Raw genomic sequence first — 22349 nt, 5'->3', positions numbered from 1 at the left:
TAGAGAGGTAAAGAGATGGAAAAGGTAACATCTCATTTTCTTTTCACATTGTCTTTTCTTATCTCCCTCTCTATTTCTTTCACACTGTCTTGTATTTCTCCCTTTTCTTTCTCCCTCTCTATCTCTCATTGCTTTCACTTATCTTCTCTCTCTCTCTACTTTTCTTTTTTTTCTTGATAATTGATTGGGGCACATGCCCCTCCCCTTTCATAAGAGGTGTCATGGTCTAGTGGATGCATTGTCAGACTGTGGATCACAAGGTTTGCGGTTCAAGTCCTGCCACAACACTAATGTCCTTTATCAAGGCATCAATATACATTTGCCACTCTCCTACCAGGCATTAAATTGGTACTGGTAGGAAAGTATTCCTTGAATGCTGTGAGCACCAAAAAACATTAGCTGGGGTAGAGCCGGGGTAATATTGGAGCACCCTGAGCATCTTGGGAGGTAGATACAAGTGCTATAAAAATATCCAATATTAGTGTTAGTATTATTAGTAGTAGTAATTGACAACTCTAATGACAGTGATATCAGTCTTGGTGCCCGCTCCTCCCCATGAATTGTTGCTCATCGATCTCTAAAAAGCCTTGACATGACATTTTAGCTTTTCGGCTACGCAGAGTAATGCCTTGGAACAGACAGCCGTGTTAACCTTGATAGGTATGAGCTGTGGTGTGAGTATCAGCTGTATCACACTCTGTTCAGACGAACAAAACTATATGTTCTGTATAATTATCTAACAAGCTATTTGGTTTAAGCCTCGGTCACAAATGCCATTACGAACTGCTACGAACGTACAAACCTTTGTGACCATAACATTAGACATATCATTACAAAATAAACACTAAATATATATGCTCTCTCATAATACAGGCATTTCAAAGTGAACGTAATGGTTGGGTTCTTGTCTTATAATTATCAAAAATTTAGATTACTGGGGGGGGGGGGGGGGAATACTCCTTCGTCTTTTGAAATCACTGAGCATTACTTTTATAAGTTAATATGTTCTCATCTGAACACCGTACACCAAACCACTGAATAACAAACTTGTGTACTGTGAAGCAGAGGTTTGGCATGATTTCTTAGCAAATTTTGTCAAGAGTACATACCATGTAAACATCCAAATGGCATGAGAATTTTACACAATAGTACAATTCCTTCCCTAATGAATTGGTAATATATCTACCCTGTGTGTGTGAGTGTGTAGATTACATATTTTATATCATCTGTTCGCCCCTTTCCCTTGTTAAAGGTCACCATATATTCATTTTTACGTTTCTTTACACATTCCCTCTGGTGTGAAAGGGCCCATCAATCTTACGCAGGGATCACAACTGTGCATGGATTCATTCCTCATTCCTATTTACCTCTCTTGACTGATAAACCCTCCACCCTATCACCTGGTTGAGTTGCAAATTTTGCAAGGAGGCACGAATAAAGCCACAAAGGCTTCGACAGTGGCAGAAAGCTGGTCTTGTCAGCAGACATAAAAACCCTTGTTAGTCGTAACTGCATTACAGTGTGTCTGGAATGTGAGACTACGCAGATCGCATGGTCTAGTGCACCCTATAGGCTCTGTACTTATGCTGCTCCTAAAACAGCTAGGGACTGACAGAGCCAGTCTCTGTTCAAGACTTTATGAAATTGTATTTAAATTATATTTTGTGTGTTCATTTGTCTATTCTTATGAGTATGTACATGTATGTATTGATTAGTCCGATTGTATGTTTTTATCTTGGCTTGGACACCTTTGAAAAACAGCTTATAGATGACAAGGGCAATCAATCCCATGAGTGTAGAATAAATAAATATATACATTAAATTTTTTAAAAATTAATCAGAGTCCGTGACTGCAGACTACAGCTGGTCTCCCATATCACCACCGCAGCATTCTCGGCTCAAAGGAAAATCTAATCTCAATACACAACTACACTTAAAGAAAGCTAAAAAATTGGAGAGGCAGACTGGCGAAAGTTTGAATAAAAATTGACAAAATGTATGAAAGTTATGAATTTTTTGAAAGTTGTAATCACTATGCATTGGCACTTTAAATTGGCAAAATTGGTAATTATACTGTTACGTTGTGCCGGACAAATTTCCTAATTGTTTCAATACACGATGACTCAAGAGGGTCTTTTATCTTTACATGATTTATTTTAAAATTCTGTCCATAGAATATTTTGAGTAGTGCCCCGAGGGAAAAGGCAGTTATGATATTTGTAGACAAGGATTGGGAGAGCTGTCTGTGACTACGTCACGATCCACTGACCAAATGGCCAATTTGGGATTGACAGACATGTAGTGATCTCGTATTTCAAACATTCATAACTCTCTTATTATTGGTCCGAATTTGTTTTAACCTCAGCCATTCTGTTTCTCTTATTTTTTTCTGCTTTCATACAAATGAACTTAATACAAAGGTTGAATTGCCCTTTAAGATTGTCCGTGACAATTTGCTTGCTCCAAATACAGCTCAAGAAATGTATATTTGATTATGTGAAGGGGGTAGTAGGAGCAAAGATGAGGAGAGAGAGAGAGAGCATGAGAAAGAGAAGGATTGGGAATAGGGAATGGAGAAGTAGACGAGAGATGAGAGTAGAGAGTGAGAAGTCAACAGACAAATTCAAAGAGAAGGGAAGCGGGAGAAAAATAGGAAGACAAAAATATATAAGCGCAAACTGAAGTTACTATATTTGAGTCGATATCGTCTAGATTTATAGTTGTGATCAATATTTAAGAAAATTAATTACTATATAGGTCAGCATAATTCTACTCCCATCTCTCACATCTATTCATCTGTCTGTCTTTTTTTGTTTTTGTCTGTGTTTCAGTCCTGTTGCTCGTTGTATTTTCCTATTTCTTTTGTTTATAGCCATTATTTAGAAGTCAGTAGATTTTATTTTATTATACTTATTTATGTTTATATTTTATCAGTTGTTTAGTTAGTTTAGTTTGTCAGCACTTAAATGTATACATTATTCTTATCTGACAAGTTTTGTTTTTTTATTCATAAGCTACTCATGAGGGACCTTAAATCCACAAGCCTTGCTTTCAACCAAGGTCACCTCATCTTTCTTTTGTAACGCCATATTCTGTAAACTTGTTATATTCATGTCATATTTGTAAAGTGTGTTATGAAAGAAAGATAAATAAAACTTGAAACTTGAAACTTGAAACTATATATATACCATACTGAAGTATAAAGGTAGAAACAAAAAGAGGGGTTATAAAATACAGGAAGCAAAGAAAAAAACATTTTAATATGTAGAAGAGTTGCAGTTCAAAAAGAAATTACAAAGCATACATATGTATACATTCTGTTTTTTCATATAAAACCCACCCCTCCCCCCACAAAAAAAAATAGATCTGTATTTTCATAAATAATGTATATATAGAAAATAAGAAAAATTGGTGGTCTGTAATATGTCAAACATTTGGACATGTTTTTGAGGTTCATTAAAAGATTGTAATCAGGCAAAATTTGATTACAAGGTATTATGTCAACAAAATCCACATTTCATGTTTGTGGTTATGACAATTTTTCCTCGGGCACTGTGAGTGAGTGCCATGTCAACTCCATTTCATCAAAATGTCTTTGTCTACGCTCCTCACGGCCCGCTCTCTCTCTCTCTCTCGTCGAGCAGTGACTAATATCCACGAAAAATCGCAGCCTGCCTGCCTTCCTGCCTGCCTGCCTGCCTGCTCCGAAACGCTACAAGCAGGGCAATTGGCCTAATGCAATTTGTCTGCGCTCATGAGATACCCAGGTCTTCCACTTAAGAGTGCTCTGATCAATATTAGTAGTACAATAATCAACCAATTGCAAGTCAAGCTTCGGCCGGGAACGTGTCACCGCATACCGGTGGCACAAGAGGGGCTTCTTTGCATCGCGACCCCCGCTACATGTGCATCAGTACTGTATCGAGAAAGGCACGGTGTTTCCGAGGGGTGAAGAAAGGGTTTCCTGATTCAGTATTTATTTTTCCAGCGAATTCTACCCCTTTCTTTTCATCCCCCCTGTAGGAGGCTCTTTGTACGAAGCCATCAATAGCTTGTCATCTTACGTGTAAATAACCGTCAGCTGGCATTATGAGAAACTGGTTTAGACTTGGCTTGCATGTATATACGTGTGATGTCTAATATAATTAACATATTTGAGAGAGAGAGAGAGGAAAAAAATTGTCTCTTCCCACTCATATCAGCTTAGCTAAATATGTTCCATCACACTCACAGATCAGTGATACAGATCTTTTTTACGACCATAAGAAATATTGATGTTTCTATAAATTCCTAATGCATTATTTACAAGTCTAATCATTTAAGAGCTATGCTTTACGATTGCCTTTCCTTTATCTGAAGAAACATGTATGTCTCTGTAAATGCTTATAATCTAGATTTCCATTAAACGTTAAATCTCTGCCTTCTTTAGCATTGTATAGTCTTCCAAAAAGGGATTTTCCCCCAATATCTATGCTGATTCCTCTTTCTCTATCATGCATAAAAGACATACAGACCAAATATTTTATGAAAAGTGACATACGTGTATGAAATATCAAACCTTTCTGAGGTTTTACTCCTTTCGTTTTTAAACGAGCAAAAGACTGGATGATCAATTTCATCTTCTTCCCTCTAGTCATGCATACATGAGCTATAGTCTATAAACAAAGACCCTTATGAGATACTAGTTGTACTTCTCTATTTCAAAATTATTGCTTGAAATGTTTTGAGTGAAAATGAATAGTAGCTCAACGTACCTAGCCCATCAATTTGCATGGAATGTCAAGAAGACAAAACTAAAGTGTTATATAGGACACCTGTCTAAAATGGCCACCTTTTCTATTTCCACAAAGTCCCAAGAAAATGTGTTTTGTGTAAAACAACAGCCATGTACAGTACATACAGCTCCTGTATTTTTTAATCGCTCTTTAGAAACAGGTTCATATAAAGAATGCATATCGCTGACACCATCTTTACTGTAGCTATAAGGCTGATGTAGTCTTGGCTCAGATTGAAATATCATCTCCCTCATAGCATCTAAAACAACTGACAAGGTCTGATGCTAAAGACTACACACTACTTCTTTGTACCCCTCCTCTCCACTCTCTATCTATCCCTCTCTCCCTCTCTCTATCCCTCCCTCCCCTTCTCTCCTCTCCCCTCATCTCCCTCTCCCCCTCTCTCCTCACCTCTCCTCACCTCTCCTCTCCTCACCCCTCCCCTCCCCTCCCCTCCCCTCCCCTCCCCTCCCCTCCCCTCCCCTCCCCTCCCCTCCCCTCTCCTCTCTTCTCCCCTCCCTCCCTCTCACTCACTAAGCCTCTCCTCTCTCCCCCTCTCTACCCCTCCCCTACCCCTCCCCTCTCTACCCCTCCCCTCTCTATCCCTCCCCCCTCTCTATCCCTCCCTGGTATAAAATGCATCTCATGGAGAGAGAGCCTCAATTAAAGAATCACTCTCCACGCGTCACACCACAATCAAGACATATCCCATGGGTTGATTTATGCACATATCTAACTCTGCTCCCCAAAAGGCCTGTCTTCATCAGCTCGCGTTTACCAAATATCCTGCTATTTAAACTATCCCGACCGCAAAATATTCAGTTAATTTGCGTCTTCATCAGCCCAAAGTTGCAATTAGGGAGATATTTGGTTGAGATAATCATACCAAGAAATCTTGGGCTAGTTTGCAAAATATCCCGCTACTTGTCGGGTGCGTTTTTACCAGCCCGAAGACTCGCACTATGCACAAACGCTGAGCAAAATGTCTTGAGCTAATTTCTCGAGCTCGAGATTCAAGTTTCGAGGTCAAGTCTCGAGCTGATGAAGATGCAATTTGTAACATCGGGATTATTGCCCTAAACTGAAATAACAGGCTATTTGGCAATGTCGAGCTGATGAAAACAGGCCTGAACAGAAGGGGGAGGGATGTTGGAGAGGTATGTAATGACAGTGACATGGGAGAATTAAATGAATACTTTAACGGGGATGCAAGTCCTCGAGGTTCGGAGCAAGAGACAGGCCTAGCAATCCTGATGAGGAATAATATGATAAGAGTTATTGGCACAGCAGCTTGACTCTATGAATATCAGATAATAGCAACTGACCAAGTATGCAAGCTTCCTCTATTCCTCAAATAAAAATATATCCTCTCCTTTCTTTGAAAGATGAAATTACACTCTTTGTTGTAAGAACCTTTAAAGACTACCGGTAACTTATTTCACACAAATAATTTGGAGCACATGCAATAAATAAGGTTTTTTTCATGGACTACATCCGTTAAGCTGTTCACTATATTATTTTTTACAGAAACTTACTAATACCAATAAACTTCAAAATTATACACCAAAAAGGATTTTGTTTTGATATACATGCATCATAGCTAAAAGAAATTAGATGAGTTAAACCAGAACAATAAATTTGTTCAACAAATGTGTAGAAAATACAGTTCTATATTGTTGATACAACTTAACATACACACACACCAAACCCCCTCATAAATGTATAGAATACAGCTACATGTACATGCGTAAATGAAGGTACGTGTTGATATACATGTATGACTTGTGCACTTTGTAATAATTCATAAAGCTGACCTAATAAACAGTAGTTGTACGGTACGTATGACATTCACATTTCAGAAGGATTTGACATTTAGTGAGGAAATAGCTACATATACATGTGTAGATGAAGGTACGTGTTGATATACAGGTTGTACGACTTGTGCACTTTGTAATAATTCATAAAGCTGACCTATAAATACAATAGTTACACAACATTTACATTTACATTTCAGAAGGATTGGGCATTTAATGGCAAAATAGCACAGGAGTGCAGTTAATTGGGACTGAATGGGCAAGAAAATGTTTGAATTAGTCATGCATGCAACATCTTGCCATCTACTTTAGATGTGGACTTATCCATTACAGCTTAGTGTAAACATCACTGCAAACTCTGATTATGGTCTCTCTAGTGTAAACAATGCCAAAATTTCAACCACTGGGTAGTCTTGCTATTTCGGACCCTTTGATTTTATACTCAATAGTATCAAGACATACTTGTAGGTCAAATATATTGCCTGAATCTTTGAATCAAGCATTTTTTTTAAGTGGATGCCCCTAGGTTTTATTGTCACATGCAATGAGAGTTGTGCTGCAACATATTAATACAACACGAAGCATGTTGATGACATACATGTATGACTCTAGTAGTTGATTTTTAACATTCTTGGTGTTTGGGGCTGAGACTATCTTTGTAATACATACTAGGGCTGGCTCTCACGCCTCCTGCCCGATTGTTTAGAATTGTCCTCTCACATGACTGACTGCTGGACCGCCTGCCTCCTGACACTAAAGGCTTCAAGAGCCCCATTCACACCCAGCATATCTTCCTCAACAGTGACCTTTGGAAAGACACTATCGTTAAAAGATTGCTCAAAGTGAGATGAAATGACCCTTCAATTCCGTGAAATAATACCTTTTGTTAAAGATGGTTTTTAAGATTATCTTTCGTAAAACTCACCTTTGGAATGACAATCTCTTTCAAAGATAGCTAAAGGCATTGATTGTTCAACTACATCATGTCTTCAAAACCCAAATTTACATGGAGTGTATTTTTTAGAAAAATGAAATTAGGAAATAACTTTCTTTGAAAGATCTATAAATAACTTGAAGGTTGTATGTAAAGCTTCAATGGACCAATTTACAACCAAACTACCAGAAAAAATTACCTTTGGAAAGATATATTCTTTAGAAGAAATGTAATATTCCATTCCTAAAAAATACATGGATAGATTTATTTTTTAGAAGAAATTTAATATTCCATTCCTGAAAATACATGGTAGCTTCAATACTCAATAGCCCCATTTACACTTGAAGTGTCTTCCAAATAGGTGACATTTGGCTTTGGACAGATTTTTTTCTCCTAAATATAGTTTAAAGTGGATATCCTAGTAACATTAAATGGCCTTCGAAAGATGATATCCCAATAGACCAATTTAAATCCATACTTATAGGCCTATCCATTTTAATCTCAACCGCTAGACAACCGACCTTTGGGATGATGATTCTCTTGAAAAGTAGCTGAAAGGCTTCATGACTTTAATAGCCCCAATTTGTAGACAAACATGTCGTGTTGATCAATAAAGATGAACGCTTGTAACCCCAGGCTCAAAATCGCACTTACATGTAAGTTGGAAATTACGATAGTGAAGCAAATAGTGAAGAAAAGTGTGATGTCACTGAATTGCTTGCTCTACATACATGTATAACATCAGAAGGGCGTTTCACAAAACTTGTCATCAGTGACAAATGACAGTTTTTGGTATAAGCTACTGAAATCTTCGCTTCTGATTGGTTTTCAGCAGATATGTCACTGATTTTTGTCATTTGTCATTGAAAAAAAGCTTTGAGAACCGCCCCCCAGATCGTCTGTTTATCTGTTTAGAGCCAGAAGGGTTCTGCGTATCACGGGAAAGCTTGGAATCTCCAGTTTCGGACACAGAATAAAACAAAAACACAAACAATCAAACAAACAAAAAAATTCCAGTGCCTTATTGGTGGTTTACAGTCACCGAGATCATATTTGGGATGTTTTTTTTTAATGTGTCCTGTACGACATGATTTTTGTCATTCCATCCAAAAGTGAAAAATGTCTTGACATGACCACAGAATAACATTCGTAATACCATAACCAAGAACCATTATCCAGTGATCATATCAAGAGATGTATCATTTTTTAATGAAATGAATAAACAAGATCATATTTGGGATTACTCCATGCAATGTGTCCCCTACATGATGACTGTGTCCATTTATTTCATCCAATAGTGAAAAATATCTTGACGCAACCACAGAACAATGTTACTGATCCCGGTACTAAGAACCATTATTCAGTGATCATATCAAGAGATGTATCATTTTTTAATGAAATGAATGGACAAAAGTCATATCATACTAGTCACTGCCCATGGACTCACCCATTGTGGAAGTTCAATGGAAAATTGACTACCACTAAATGCAGGATTCTTCCGTGTAAACAGGCCCAACTGCCGAAGTCTTCAATTACACTCTGCAATTTATGGCGGGGGAGAGCGGGGTAGAGAAGCAGCGGCCAATCACTTAATGAGGATAAATGAGCCAACAGCCAGCCGCTGTCTTCAAGCGAGTCCCCCATTTCCCAAGACTGCTGGGCTTTTCTTATAAACGGGAGCCTTGGATCTCCAAGATGGAGATGGAGTTAGCAGACTTCTATGGTTGTGTTCATAATTTCCTTTTTTAAGCTTAATATCACAGTTTTGAACCATGTTTATTTATGCATTTATCTGCCGGTCATAATTTTTTTTATAATGTTTTGGGTTGAAGATTTTAATGTTAAACACAGGAAAGGCTGCATTTTAAAAACATGATTTTGCTATGAATCAGCTTCCAGAATTGCTTCAATGCTATCAAACTCTTGAACATGTTGTAACAAAAATCTGAAGGCATAAACCATGCATCAACTATAACCTATGCTGTAGGATCATTTTAACTAGCTTGGTAGTAGATTAACACCTACATTAAATGAATGAAAGATATACAAGAGATGTAACAAAGCACTAGCGCGTATTCTCTGTGCTATAAGATACAGAAATGTGTAACCCATAACATTTTACATTATTAAAAATCGTCCTGGTGCTATATGAATACCAAACCTGAGTCAGCTCAATTAAACCCCCCCCCCCCCCAAATAAAACGGAACAGAATTAAATAATACATGTATTAACACCGGATCGTGAAAGTGTTACAGATCAATGATATGATCGACGTAACATACTTCTGAGTCTGGATTAAAAAACTGTTATGAATGCACTAGAGTGGCTTGCTTTCCATCCTGAGATTTATGTCGGTTTCCTTTAGATCACTTCAAATGCCATTTCATAATGGTCTTAGCTAATATATAAACATCACGTGTTATCAATTTTGAATGGGAAGGTGGTGGGTATTACAGCTGCATTGTTACTTGAAGAGAATATTTAATCTTAAGTGTAATGTGTAAAAAATTAGCTAGAAGACTACTTAATTTTCTCCACACCTGGTTCGCGGAGGCAATGGATTCATTGTTATTTTATCTCTTTCTTTTATCCTTCCTTTCTTTCTTTTTTTTCTCTATTTCTTTCTTTCTTTCTTTCATCCTTTCTTTCTTTCTTTTTTTCTCTATTTCTTTCTTTCTTTCTTTTATACTTTGTTTGTTTCTTTCTTTCTTCTTTTCTTTATTCCTTCCTTCATTTCTTTCTTCCTTGATGATAGTCTTATAGATTGGCTTACTTAAGATATATTTTCTCTCAGAGAACACAGTATTGTTCCCTCATTTAATAATACAGTTATTTTTTAGTGTGTGCTTGTGCTATGTTCTTTAAAACTACAATCACTGGGAGCAGTAACAATAGGGTATTGCAGAAAAACAAAACAGAAATACATGAAGGCCTATACTGATTTTATTTTTGAAGGATTCCTTATACATTGTAACCATTTTAGTGTAGAAAACAAGGAAAAGAGGTCCTTTTTACCCACGGTAAGACGGCACGACTATGCATTGGAAGGCATGCATGGTGTTCAAATATTGGAGAAGTTTCTAATCATCGATGTGTTATATTTTCCTGCAGCTGCGGCTCTCATAGCATCCCGCAGGAATGCAAAGAAATGAGTCGTCGACCAAGCGAGGAAAATGAGCGAATCGGTCGTTACACAAAATGTGATGAAGGTAGAGAGAAGGGAAAAAAAGAGAAAATGTATATACATGTGCACACTTTATGGAGGCAAGGGGTGATGGATTAAACAGGTTTTGAAAGATGGAAGTAAAAGTCTGATGTAGGAGTCATTTATCATAGAATTAAATGTTTATCTTCTATTCTACTTGTAATTTTGTTGGTAGAAAAGCGAACAATTTAATTGACACACCCTTTCCTGGATAAACCATAGCGTGGTGAGGAACCAAAGAGAGAGAGAGAGAGAGAGAGGGGGAGGGAGGGAGAGAGAGAGGGAGAGAGAGAGAGAGAGAGAGAGAAAGAGAGAGAGAGAGAGAGAAAGAGAGAGAGAAAAAGAGAGGCAGAGAGAAAAAGAGAGGCAGGGAGAGGGAGAGAGAGAGGGGGTGTAAATATCAACAAGATCTAAATACAAATGTAACACATCTGTGGTATTTAACTTGATACTTCCATAATGACATTTCTAAGAAGTCTAACCATAGACAGCCTTGTGTATGAGCTGTGAAACGAATCCCCCAAGTCCTCTACATTCTAATGTGAAGATCCATCAACCCGACAAACAAACAACCTTCATGTTTCCCTTATCCCTGATCAAGAAACAAAATCAGAAGAAGCACCGAGAGAGAGAGAGAGAGAGAGAGAGAGAGAGAGAGAGAGAGAGGGAGGGAGAGAGAGAGGGAGAAAAAAAGAGGAGAAAGATAGAGAAAGAGGGAGAGAGAAAGAGGGAGAGAAAGAGAGAGAGAAAGAGGGAGAGAGAAGAGAGAGAGAGGGAGAGAAAGAGAGAGAGAAAAAGAGAGAGAGAAAAAGAGAGAGAGAGAAACAGAGAGAAACAGAGAGATAGAGAGAAAGACACAGAGAGAGAGAGAGAGAGAGAGAGAGAAAGAAAGAGCGACAGAGAGAGACAGAGAAAGAGAGAAGGAAGGAGAGAGAGTGTCGCCACGGGCTCATACTCGTGTGGCATTTTAGAGCGTCTTTATCAGTAATTAAGCCGGGTAATGCGCCACTCACATGCCCTCCAATGGGTCTCCTCTCTGCTAAGCCACTCTACATTCAAGGCACGTGCACGGCACTGCTCTCAATTAATAATCTCTCCCATCTACGACCATTGATTCTTTGCTCAAATTTGTTTCCCTCCTCGCCAGCCAGCGCTTGCACGCGGCTTCCTTTTCCTTCGATCTCTCCCTGAATCGTCTCTCTTCCACCATTTTTCTAATTCTATAGCCTCACTCGTGCTTGACATCACTGTTTTTTCAAGGAATACGCTTCCCCATTTATTATTCACTTGATCATGATGTTATTTTTTGTGGATGTTGTTTTATTGATATCAATCTTTTCAAGCCATTCTCATTTCCTTTCCTTCCCTTTTACACAGGTTTCTGTGCTAGTAATTGATATATTCATTGTTTTTCCTTGTTCTTTCCTCTCAAAGCCGTATCTCTATCAATCTCTCTCTCTTCTCCCTGCTTCCCCTTCTTTCTCTCTTTTCATCCTTGCTCCTTTTTTTTTAAATATTTCTCTCCCTTGCTCCCTCTCTTTTCTTTCATTCTCTTGCTCTTTTTCCCTTTCCCTCTCTCTTTCGTTTTCTCCTCTCACTCACTCCATCTCTCCAATCTTCTTACTCATTTTCTATTTCCAAGTCTCTTTTCCACCTAATTTATGCTTTTTTTTTCTCTAAGTTGGCTTCCCAAAATCATTTTTTTTTGCAATCTCACTATATCTTTCTTCTGAAAATATATTGTCTGTTTAATATTTTCACATAGGGTACTGACAGGAGTGAGGAAACAAAATGTTGAGCATTGCTTTTACTTTTATTAATTGTCACCCTCATTGAATTTATGTCATACCCATCTGTATTATTACACCAAGCATTAGCAATCACCTCTGCTAACCGCAACTCCTCCATCCAGTCACCACCTGCAGATTTTAGCCCCCTTTCACACATAGAAAAATATCAATACGAACAATAACTCTATAGAAGTGAACGGCCTGCAGCAATAGGAGTTATCTGATGCATGGCTGTACACTACTGTTAAAAAACATTTCATATGAGATTTGCTGAGATAGTATTATTGTTTATTGAATTGAATTGAATTTCTTTATTGTCATGCACAAATAAAAGGAAGGCATACACATTGCAAATGCGGATGTCATCGGACCCACTTACACATCCAAAATACCATTTTGAAAAACCATCTCTTTTTTTGGGGGGGGGGGGATTAGCATTTACACTACTCGAGGCACCCATAAAAAAAATTGTTGAAGATTGCTCATAACAATTTTTTGTGAGGGTCGTCGGTGCGCTGCATGCGTTAGCACGGAAGCAAGGAGAGTCACGTGTCAACAAATTTGTATCTCACAGAAGTTTACATTTACACTGCAAAAATCAGTGAAACTGTGGCAGGCATTTATAAAAAAAATACACTCCAGATGTGGATTTGTCCATTTCAATTTGTTGTTGTGTTTGCCGGTAGTTGTTATGTAACCAACAGTGGAATGTGAGATACTGAAAAATTTTGGTTGTAGTGTAAATGCAGCTATAGGGCTGTTTCGTAATGAAAGAGCTCAGCTGAGCGAAGTGTGAGAAGTGTATTTGGCTCAAGGTCAATGATAAAACAGGCATTTATTGATGATAAAAGCTTGACACAGATACTTCAATCATATCTGCCATGTGTGAATGGCCATGGACTCACATGAATAATTCATATGTACAAAACACAAATACAGGCGTACGTACACCTAAACAGATTCTTCTTGTGTGAATAACCCCTTAGCTTATGCAGTATTATACTCCTAAAACAAATTTGTAGTGTGAATGACCCCTTATCTGATACAGCATACACCTAAACAAATTCCTCTTCTGTGGAAGACCCTACGCTTGTGCATTCTCCTTTGCATGACCGAGATCAATTAGAAAAACTTGTTCCAAGGAAGCTGTATGGTTACATGAATAATTTTATCGGGTTCTGAATACGGACAGTGGCAGTGGTTTGATTTTCTAGCGTTTCGTAGGAGAGGTCTCGTTACATTTACTCACCTATCTTGCGTGTGACTCACTGCTCAGGTCAAGTGGCTATCCCTCGATGATTTCACAAGATCCTGGGTCCTAAAATACAGAGACAGAAAAGAAATTGTACAGGATTTGATGCTTTCATCCAAGAAGAAAAAGTTGTGATTTGGAATAGCTTGTAATTTTTGTTATCCTGGGTCCTAAAATATAGAGACAGAAAAGAAATACAGGATTTGTTCACTTTCATCCAAGAAGAAAAAGTAGGTCCATGCTCTATTGAGTTTAGTTTGTTTTCATTAATTTATTCATCCATCCAACCATTCATCCATCCTTTCATTCAATTCATCCATTTATCCATTCAAACATTCATTCATTCATTCATGCATCCAACCATTCCTCCATCCCTTCATTCACTCATTAATTCATCTGTTCATTCAATCACTCATTCATTCATTCTTTCATTCATACATTCTTTCATGCATTCATTCATTATTTCTTCTTTAGCAAGGTATCTCCTGCCAAGGCTTTCCAAAGGTGTTGTACTTGAGTCTCTGTGTAATACAGGTACAAATAAAATACAAAAACATTTTCACATAGATCTAGATATTATATAGAGGCACATGTTGTACTGAGGTTGCCTTGTATTAACAAACAAAACAAAAAACAAAAAATCATGGATTTACAACAAAAAATAAAACATTGAACACATTTGTACTATCATCAAAGTGATGTATTTACATATTTTCCTTTTAATTGTCTAATTTATGCATTCATCTCACAGCTATACCAATACTGTAATGAACTATATCAACAACTTGTTTAGCCCATTTCTCAAATATCCCAAAAAAGGGCTCTGTTTGTGCATTCAATTATTTATTGACATCACAATGCAATGGGGATCACATGACTTGGAACAGACAAGGAAACAGTTGCTTTCCCATCGATCTGATCGAAGCCAAGAGTGCAGTATTTGCATTTTGGAGCCGTCCCTTACACCAATGATACGCGAGGGTAATTCAAAACTGTCAAATCCGCTAAGGATCTTCATTAGACGGATGATGAAATTGCCCTGTGTTTCTACAAGTAATAACCACAGCCGACAGAAACAGCACCTGGGGTGTGTGTGACCACTCCCTCTTGTGTCTCCTACCCCCTGACTTATACACCACCCCACCCCCTCTACCCCTTTAGCCCCCGCCCCCCCCCCTCCCCTTATCACAAGACCCAACTTCTGATAAACCCTTCCGCACAAGAGTTAGGAGGAAAATTTTCACCAAATTTCATGAAGAAGCAGTGCACAAAGAAACGTCTAAATAACCATGTGCATTTGGCTCATTCGCACAAGGTACATGTACATAAATTATCAAATTTGTAACGGAAGACTCCTTTTGGATGAGAAGTACACAGTTGTGTATGATCCTCACATTACAGGCAGTATCCCGCTAAAGGTATGTCACGTTTATGCAAAGGGTTCACTTTGACCCTTCTGGGGGGGGGGGGTTCGTTTTAAAATCATGTTCTTACGAAATATTGCCCAATTTCCCATCTCACCTGTTCAATAAATTGAATCACTTATTCAATACATGTACATATATGATTTTTTTTTCTTGTCTGAACGGGATCGTGCCTACAACCGCAAGTGAAAACATGTCCCCAGCCCTGGAGGGTCTATTTCCTTGCCAAATTTGCTACAGCGCATCCCCTGGACCGCTGGCTGCAAAAGAATTTGATATTTGGGAAATGAGCCACAAATTGGGCAACTGAAATTATGATTGATGAGTCACTCCGGTTATAACCACAGACCCAAGCCTCACTAGGTAGGGTTGGTCATTAAAGGTAAGGTAGTCATTTTGGAAGATGCCACGATAATCATCCATAATTTCACTTCTAAATCCATCATTTCACTTATGACATTGTAATGGGTCTGGGCTATGATGTGCAATCAAGCTTGTTTTTAATATCATACACCTGTCAGTAATGAACACTTCTTTTGTTTCTTTGATTAGCATTTTGCACTAAGAAATGTATTTCATCAAACTTCAAAGAGTTCTAATGCAAGGTCTCTGAAAGTGATAGCTTGCAAAATTAATAAATTATCTACCCCAATTCTATTCAATGGAACATTACTCTCTTTCATGAGAGCCCTTTTGAGATCAGCTTCTACATGTATCAAATGAAATGTAACCTTCTCCATTATTCTTCCTCTCCTTTTTTTTTGGGGGGGGGGGGGGAGAGGTCTGAGCTACCAGAGCCTTTTGCTTTCATGAATTATCCAGAGCTCTTTCCAAGCCTAAATTGCTCTCCACTCTGTTTTTATCTTTTTCGCTCACCCCATTCATGTTATCTTTCCCTCAAGGTGAAAATATAGCCAGGACCTTTTCAGATGAGACAGCAATTTGCTCATTATCCTGCATTATATATTTAGGAGAGGAGCCCTTGAAGGAGCGCTCTGACCAAATCACATTACTCAAGGCAAGGAATACAGTTGATGATGGCTCGCAGCCTCGGCCTCCGTGATTCACTCTCACATGAATTAATCATTATGTGAGCCGAGCCGAACATGGACACATCTCATCGGGGAGGTGAATGCCAAGACACGGTTCCGCCATCGAGAGCTTGCCTGACATTTCAGACTCAATAAAGATACTCAAGTTCACCAAGACATTCAAGGATGGAGTCCTTGATGGGAGAACTGAATCTTGAGAGCAAGCTCTAATGAAGTAACGAATCGTCAATTCAGAGAAATCGATCTGTGGGAGAGACTTGAAAGACATAAAAATGGCAATATGTCATCATCTTTTCCCCATCTGTCTTGGGGATGAGGGGATGCAAACTTCAGGTACATCAAATAAACACATTCAAGATAATACCACATAATTTGTTCCCTAAACTATAAATTGTTTTTGGCACATACATTGTTTTGTGTACAATTAAACAAGTGATAGATGAGAAAGATAGGTGCAAACTTTTCATCACACATGCATATCTTTGTATTACTTATTGTTGAAGTACAGTACCTGGTATACAGTTTGTAAGACAATGGTTTCTCACTGTATACCAGATAAATCTCTACAATTGGAGAAAGCATCTAGCCAAAGATTTTAGAGCATGATTTGAATTGGTCAATGGTGTATGACAATCCTCACTGTCTATATTCCAATAACCCAAGTTCTACACAATACCGATTCTACAACTGGTGTGGACAGATCCAAGTATCTAATATTTTCAATAACGGAGACTATGAAATAATGCAGACTGGACTAGCCAAGCACTGAGCTCAATCAGATTCCACAGGCCAAAAAGGAAGCATCTATCTACATGCATATATCTTTTGCATTACTTTTTGTTGAAGTACAGTTTACAGTTTGTATGACAATGGTTTCTCATTATCTCTACAATTGGAGAAAGCATCTAGCCAAAGATTTTGGAACATGATTTGAATTGGTAAATGGTGGATGACAATCCAATGTCTTTATTCCAATAAACTAACTTCTACAACTGGTGTGAATAGATCCAAGTATCTAATATTTCAATAACGGAGACAATGAAATAATGCAGACTGGACTAGCCAAGCACTGAGCTCTATCAGATTCCACAGGCCAAAAAGGAAGCATCTATTGATTTAGGCATCCATGCTCGGGGCTGAAAAGCTAGACAGACAATTATTCAATTGAGCAGCCTGTGATTAAAGCTCTGAAGCTTTCGGCAGCATAATGTTTACACTTACGAGTAATCCAAATAAACCAGAATAAGCTTCATGAAGTTCATGTACCTAAAATTAACTTAGAGATGTATATTTAATTTCCCACATGACAATTGGAGATTGATTTAATTATTAAAAATATTACAGATTTGCTCTTACTTTCAACTATACCAAGTTGTTTGCTTCATGATTGAGAAGAAAGTATCATCCATTGTTCAGGCATTTAGTAGATTTATTAGAGCCAGAAAAATGTAGGCAATTGCCTGACAAATTCTCTCTTTTTACAAAATGCATTTTTTTAGGACATCTGAATGAATTTACAAAGTGCACATGTTAGTAATTCTGTCTCATGATCAAATAAAGATGGAACTTTATAGCACACTGTGAAAAACAGTAAATCACGATTAAAAATGTATACTTCCTTCCAATTATTCCAAGGCAATACCAGTAAATCAATGCAAAAAAAGGGATATCTGAAAAGAAGTGAGGATAGTTTTAAATGCATACTGTGCCGCTGCCACTGATCTCCCTATAATTACTGTTTCTTTTCCTGCTTCATTCTGAATTGAAAGTAACTGTTTGAGAGACTTGTATTTATAAGAGCCCTTTTCTTCTCACCTCAAGAACCAAGGGGAGAAACCAAGTTGTAGAGCTATTGTCCTTCTTGTTGTTTACCCTGCTCAAGGAATAGTATATAGGCCTGTTTTCATCAGCTCGAGATTGCCAAATAACCTACTATCCCGATCGCAAATTATCCAGCTAATTTGAGTCTTCATCAGCCCGCAGTTGCAATTAGCGGGATATTTGGTCGAGATAATCATCCCAAGATATCTTGGGGCTATAAATTTGCAAACTATCCCGCTATTTGTCCGGTGCGTCTTCACGAGCCCGAAGACTGGCACTATGCGCCAACGCTGAACAAAATATCTCAAGCCAATTTCTCAAGTTCGAGTTTCGAGTTTCGAGGTCGATTTGAAACTTCGGGTATATTTCTCAAATCAGAAATAGTGGGCTATTTGGCAATCTCGAGCTGATGAGGGCATACCTATTCACCTCGGCTCAATAAATGGGCCATGTGCTGCCTTTTGTAATCCCAAGCAACAATAGTCCTTTAAAAATGATTCTTGATCCCCCACTCAAGTGGGATAATTGGTGTCCTTGCACAGAATAGGTGAAGCACATTGAACAGACTCTAAATAGGACACTGGAGAGTCTTTACAGCAGTCAGTGACCACTTAGAAGAAGAAAAAGGCTAGTCACATATTGGTGATTTGCAAGGGGTTTAGATAATATGAAGAAAATGCATGGTACCAGACATGATTAGCATTTTATGCTTTTTTCTGGTCCTTATTATTCATTTGAGATATTTGTTAAACATACATTTATTATTGTTATCATTGTGATATTACTGTATTTGAAAGTTTGGATTATAAAACCTCAACTCAACTCAACTCAAATCAACTTAACTCATATTTATGCTTATACTGAGCCTTCCGCACTAATTTTCTTTGATCCCAAACATGTTCTACAAACTGATTTTAAGACACTCTCAAATTGTTGATATGTGACAGCCCTTCCAGGAGTTTAGCTATTCAGTTTTGGTTTGTGCATTCATACTTAAAAGAGAAATCAATTGAGTTCTCTGTGTTTTACAAAGTCACATACGTAGAGAAATTAATAGTAATTCTACAGCATTTTCTTAAGCATCTTACTTAGAGAAATCAATTCAGTCAGTTATCTGTGTTTTACAACCCTTCCTCCTTTGCTCCATGTGAGAGACACAAGTAGAAACAGATACAGAAAGAGAGAGAGAGAGAGAGAGAGAGAGAGAGTGTGTGTGTGTGTGTGCAGGGAGACAAACAAAGACACAGAAAAATCTGAATAATAATTATAAAGCATACTTATATTCAATTTTTCTTCAGCATCTTACTCAAAGAAATCAAATCAGTCCTCTGTGTTTTACAACCCCTCCTCCTTTGCTCCCTGTAAGAGACACAAGTAGAAACAGAGAGATAGAGAGAAAGAGAGAGAGAGAGGGGCAGGTAGGGGGCAGGGAGAAGGCAGGGAGACAGACAGAGACACTGAAAAAAGACTAATATTTAATTCTAAAGCATACATTAATTTTTTCTTCAGCATCTTTTCTCTTCAAATGCAGAAAGCCATTGTCCTTCCTGTTCATGAAGATTTCATGTGCGATGCCAAAATATGAGAGTGCCATGAGCACTGAACAGGAATTCACAAACATTATCATGATATATACATGTATGTGTTCTTTTAAAAGTAAATAATGGACCCTTGATAACTTTATACCCTGTGCAGTGTAGAATTTTCTTCATTCTTAATAAACTAGGCATCTTAAAATTTCAGCCATCAGAAAAATACCTTGTAAGATACACTTCTTTAATACTCTATCAGACTATCACCCATGCATGAATGAACGGATCATTTACTTTGCATACAATAACTGACAATTAATCTAGTCAAAAGACCTCTTTACTGCTAAGCTGTTTCAAAAGCCCAAAAAAGAATCTGGCTCTGAAAGAAATGAGACAAACATGCTCCATTTCTGTAATTGATGTAATGAGAGAAGGAGAAAAATAGCCACTGTCCGCCAGTAGGGGGCGTACTTGCACTTGTCCAGTATGCACGATAGATTACAATTCTCTGTAATCCTTGGTATGATAAACGTAAAGGATTTTAGAAAATAGTAATTGACAACATTTTAGGTGACCAAAGGATGAAAAGAAAGAGGAAATGTAAGGGAATAATTAATCCAACCTGACCAAATGTTTTGAGGAGTCTGGAGTCAAGATGGGTAGAATTTTTTTCTAGATCTAGCTGAATATACAGTGCAATCAGACAATTCATCTCCTCAAGTAATTCATCTTTATATTGCAGGTTTGGCAATAGACAGAAAATCTGTCTGCTTGGGAGACATTTTTATGTTTTGTCAACATCATTTGACTTTCTGACGATCTCCTCCGAAATAAACAAAGTCCATTTCAATCGTTAATGTTCAAAAGATGAATTGGCGAGGCCAAAAGAAGTCTCAGCAGAACATATCCCCAACAAACAGTCTGATTTTCGGTCTAGGTTAGCAAGTAAAATGTGCAATGACTGATTATTAATTCTTCCCCAAATAGCGTTGACTCTCTATGCTTTGATGTCATTATCAACTCATCTCAGGGAGAAAAAAAATACACGGGGGCTCGGGGCGAATTAGCCCCCGAAAGTCATAAAAGAGCCCCCAAATTTTGCATAGAGTTCAATGCAAAACAAATTAAAGAGTGTTATTTTAAAGGTAAAGACCAGTATTGGAAACGCCCCAATTTCAAAAAATGAAATGGAAGCTCTCATTACCAATCATGTGAAAGAATATGTTTTGACTAATACATGATAAAAAAATTTGCCGGGAAACTGCCTACTAATTCATATATTTGGTAAATTTGTTTCTCTCATGGTCTGTGAGAGATATAGGGTAGTCCCATATACATCTTTCTGTGTATAGTGCTTGTAACTTTATGAAGAATGGGCCAAATTTCTTATCATTTTGATGATTCCAGAACCTTGCAGATGCTAGATGCTAGATGATCAACCTTTTCTGATCGATTCCACAACGTTTCTTTCACAATGCAATCGCATGACCATAACTGGTCTTTACCTTTAATGCAAGCAAGCTTCAAAAGTAGCCCCCTAAATTTGTTAAGTAATTTTTTTCCCTGTAAATCACCGTCACCACTTTCACCATTTTCAATCCGCGAGAGCCCAACACAAACCCGCCGGAATACACGGGGAAGCAACCTCCACACACTCCGCCGACAGTGAAATGTCAAGCCTGGCTGCCTCGATCTCGATTTGCCATGGCCGCAGACACGATGAAAGCAATATTATACCAACAATTTGCAGATATACATTCTTAATTAAAGCTAAAACAATTAGCATTTCTGTAAGTGTAACTAACCTGCACGTCTGTCATGAAAGGTCGATATAATATCTGGCATGCAAGGACAAGGTCATCATCAGACAGGTAGGATGTCAACATCGCTCAGCTGTAAAGCGGCATCCATGTGTGATCCAAATTGATAGGCGCATGCGCACATAACAATAACAACAACAGAGCGATGGTCGATGGTCCCCAAAACCCGCTGGCGCTGGCGCGGATCCAGGGGAGGAGGGATGGGGGGGGGGGGGGCGGAGGGAGGAGCACGGACGAAAGAGAAAGAGTGGAAATTCACATCCCTGGTCATACTAATAACGTGCAAGTCTTGCGTTCTCTCTCCCTCTCTCTCCCTATCTCCGTTTCTACCTCTCACTCCCTTCCTCTCTGTCTCTCTATCTCCCTCTCCCTCTCCCCCTCTCTCTCCCTCTGAATATATTTCTCTCTCATCTTCCTTTTTTATTCTATAATTCACATCCTTAAATTTTTCTTTCACAGACTATCATGACTCTTAAATAGCTAGACAAAATACTCATATTTAAATTCATCTCTTATAAATATTTCCTTTTCTTATTTATATAAATAGATTCAATCATAATAATACAATATAGTATAAATGCAGCACATACAGCTTCATTGAACTAGTAGGTCCATGATTTAAATTACCCAGGGCCTCTGCCAGTGAAAATACTTCTTCATCATGTAACTAGACAAAAAACTCATATTTAAATTCATCTCATATAAATACTTCCTTTCCTTATTTATAATATCAATAGATTCAATCATAATAATACAATATGGTATTAAGGCAGCACATACAGCTACATTTAAATTATCCAGGTCCTCTGCCAGAGAAAATATTTGCTCATCGACTGGCAAGAGGCTGGGTCACAAATACAATAACATACAGTAACAAATACCTACAAAAGTAACAACAAAATACAAATGAAGAGCTTAATTCCAGAAGG

At 38.0% G+C, this 22349-nt stretch overlaps 1 long non-coding RNA gene across 1 annotated transcript in view; it reads right to left on the bottom strand.

Annotated features, from left to right (window-relative positions):
* The window catches only part of LOC115920760, a 29861-nt gene extending 8344 nt beyond the window's left edge, over nt 1–21517 (bottom strand). Inside the window, exons 1-2 of the long non-coding RNA XR_004062525.1 lie at nt 21406–21517; nt 13769–13837 (exon numbers count right to left, since the gene is read on the bottom strand). This is a non-coding gene — a long non-coding RNA (uncharacterized LOC115920760). The remainder of the gene's footprint in view (nt 1–13768; nt 13838–21405) is intronic.
* Nucleotides 21518–22349: the final 832 nt, after the last annotated feature.

Source organism: Strongylocentrotus purpuratus, unplaced genomic scaffold (genome assembly GCF_000002235.5).
Source record: "Strongylocentrotus purpuratus isolate Spur 01 unplaced genomic scaffold, Spur_5.0 spur5_scaffold_9, whole genome shotgun sequence".
In the NCBI taxonomy this organism is placed as follows: Eukaryota; Metazoa; Echinodermata; class Echinoidea; order Camarodonta; family Strongylocentrotidae; genus Strongylocentrotus; species Strongylocentrotus purpuratus.
This window is presented reverse-complemented; position numbering and strand designations above follow the sequence as displayed.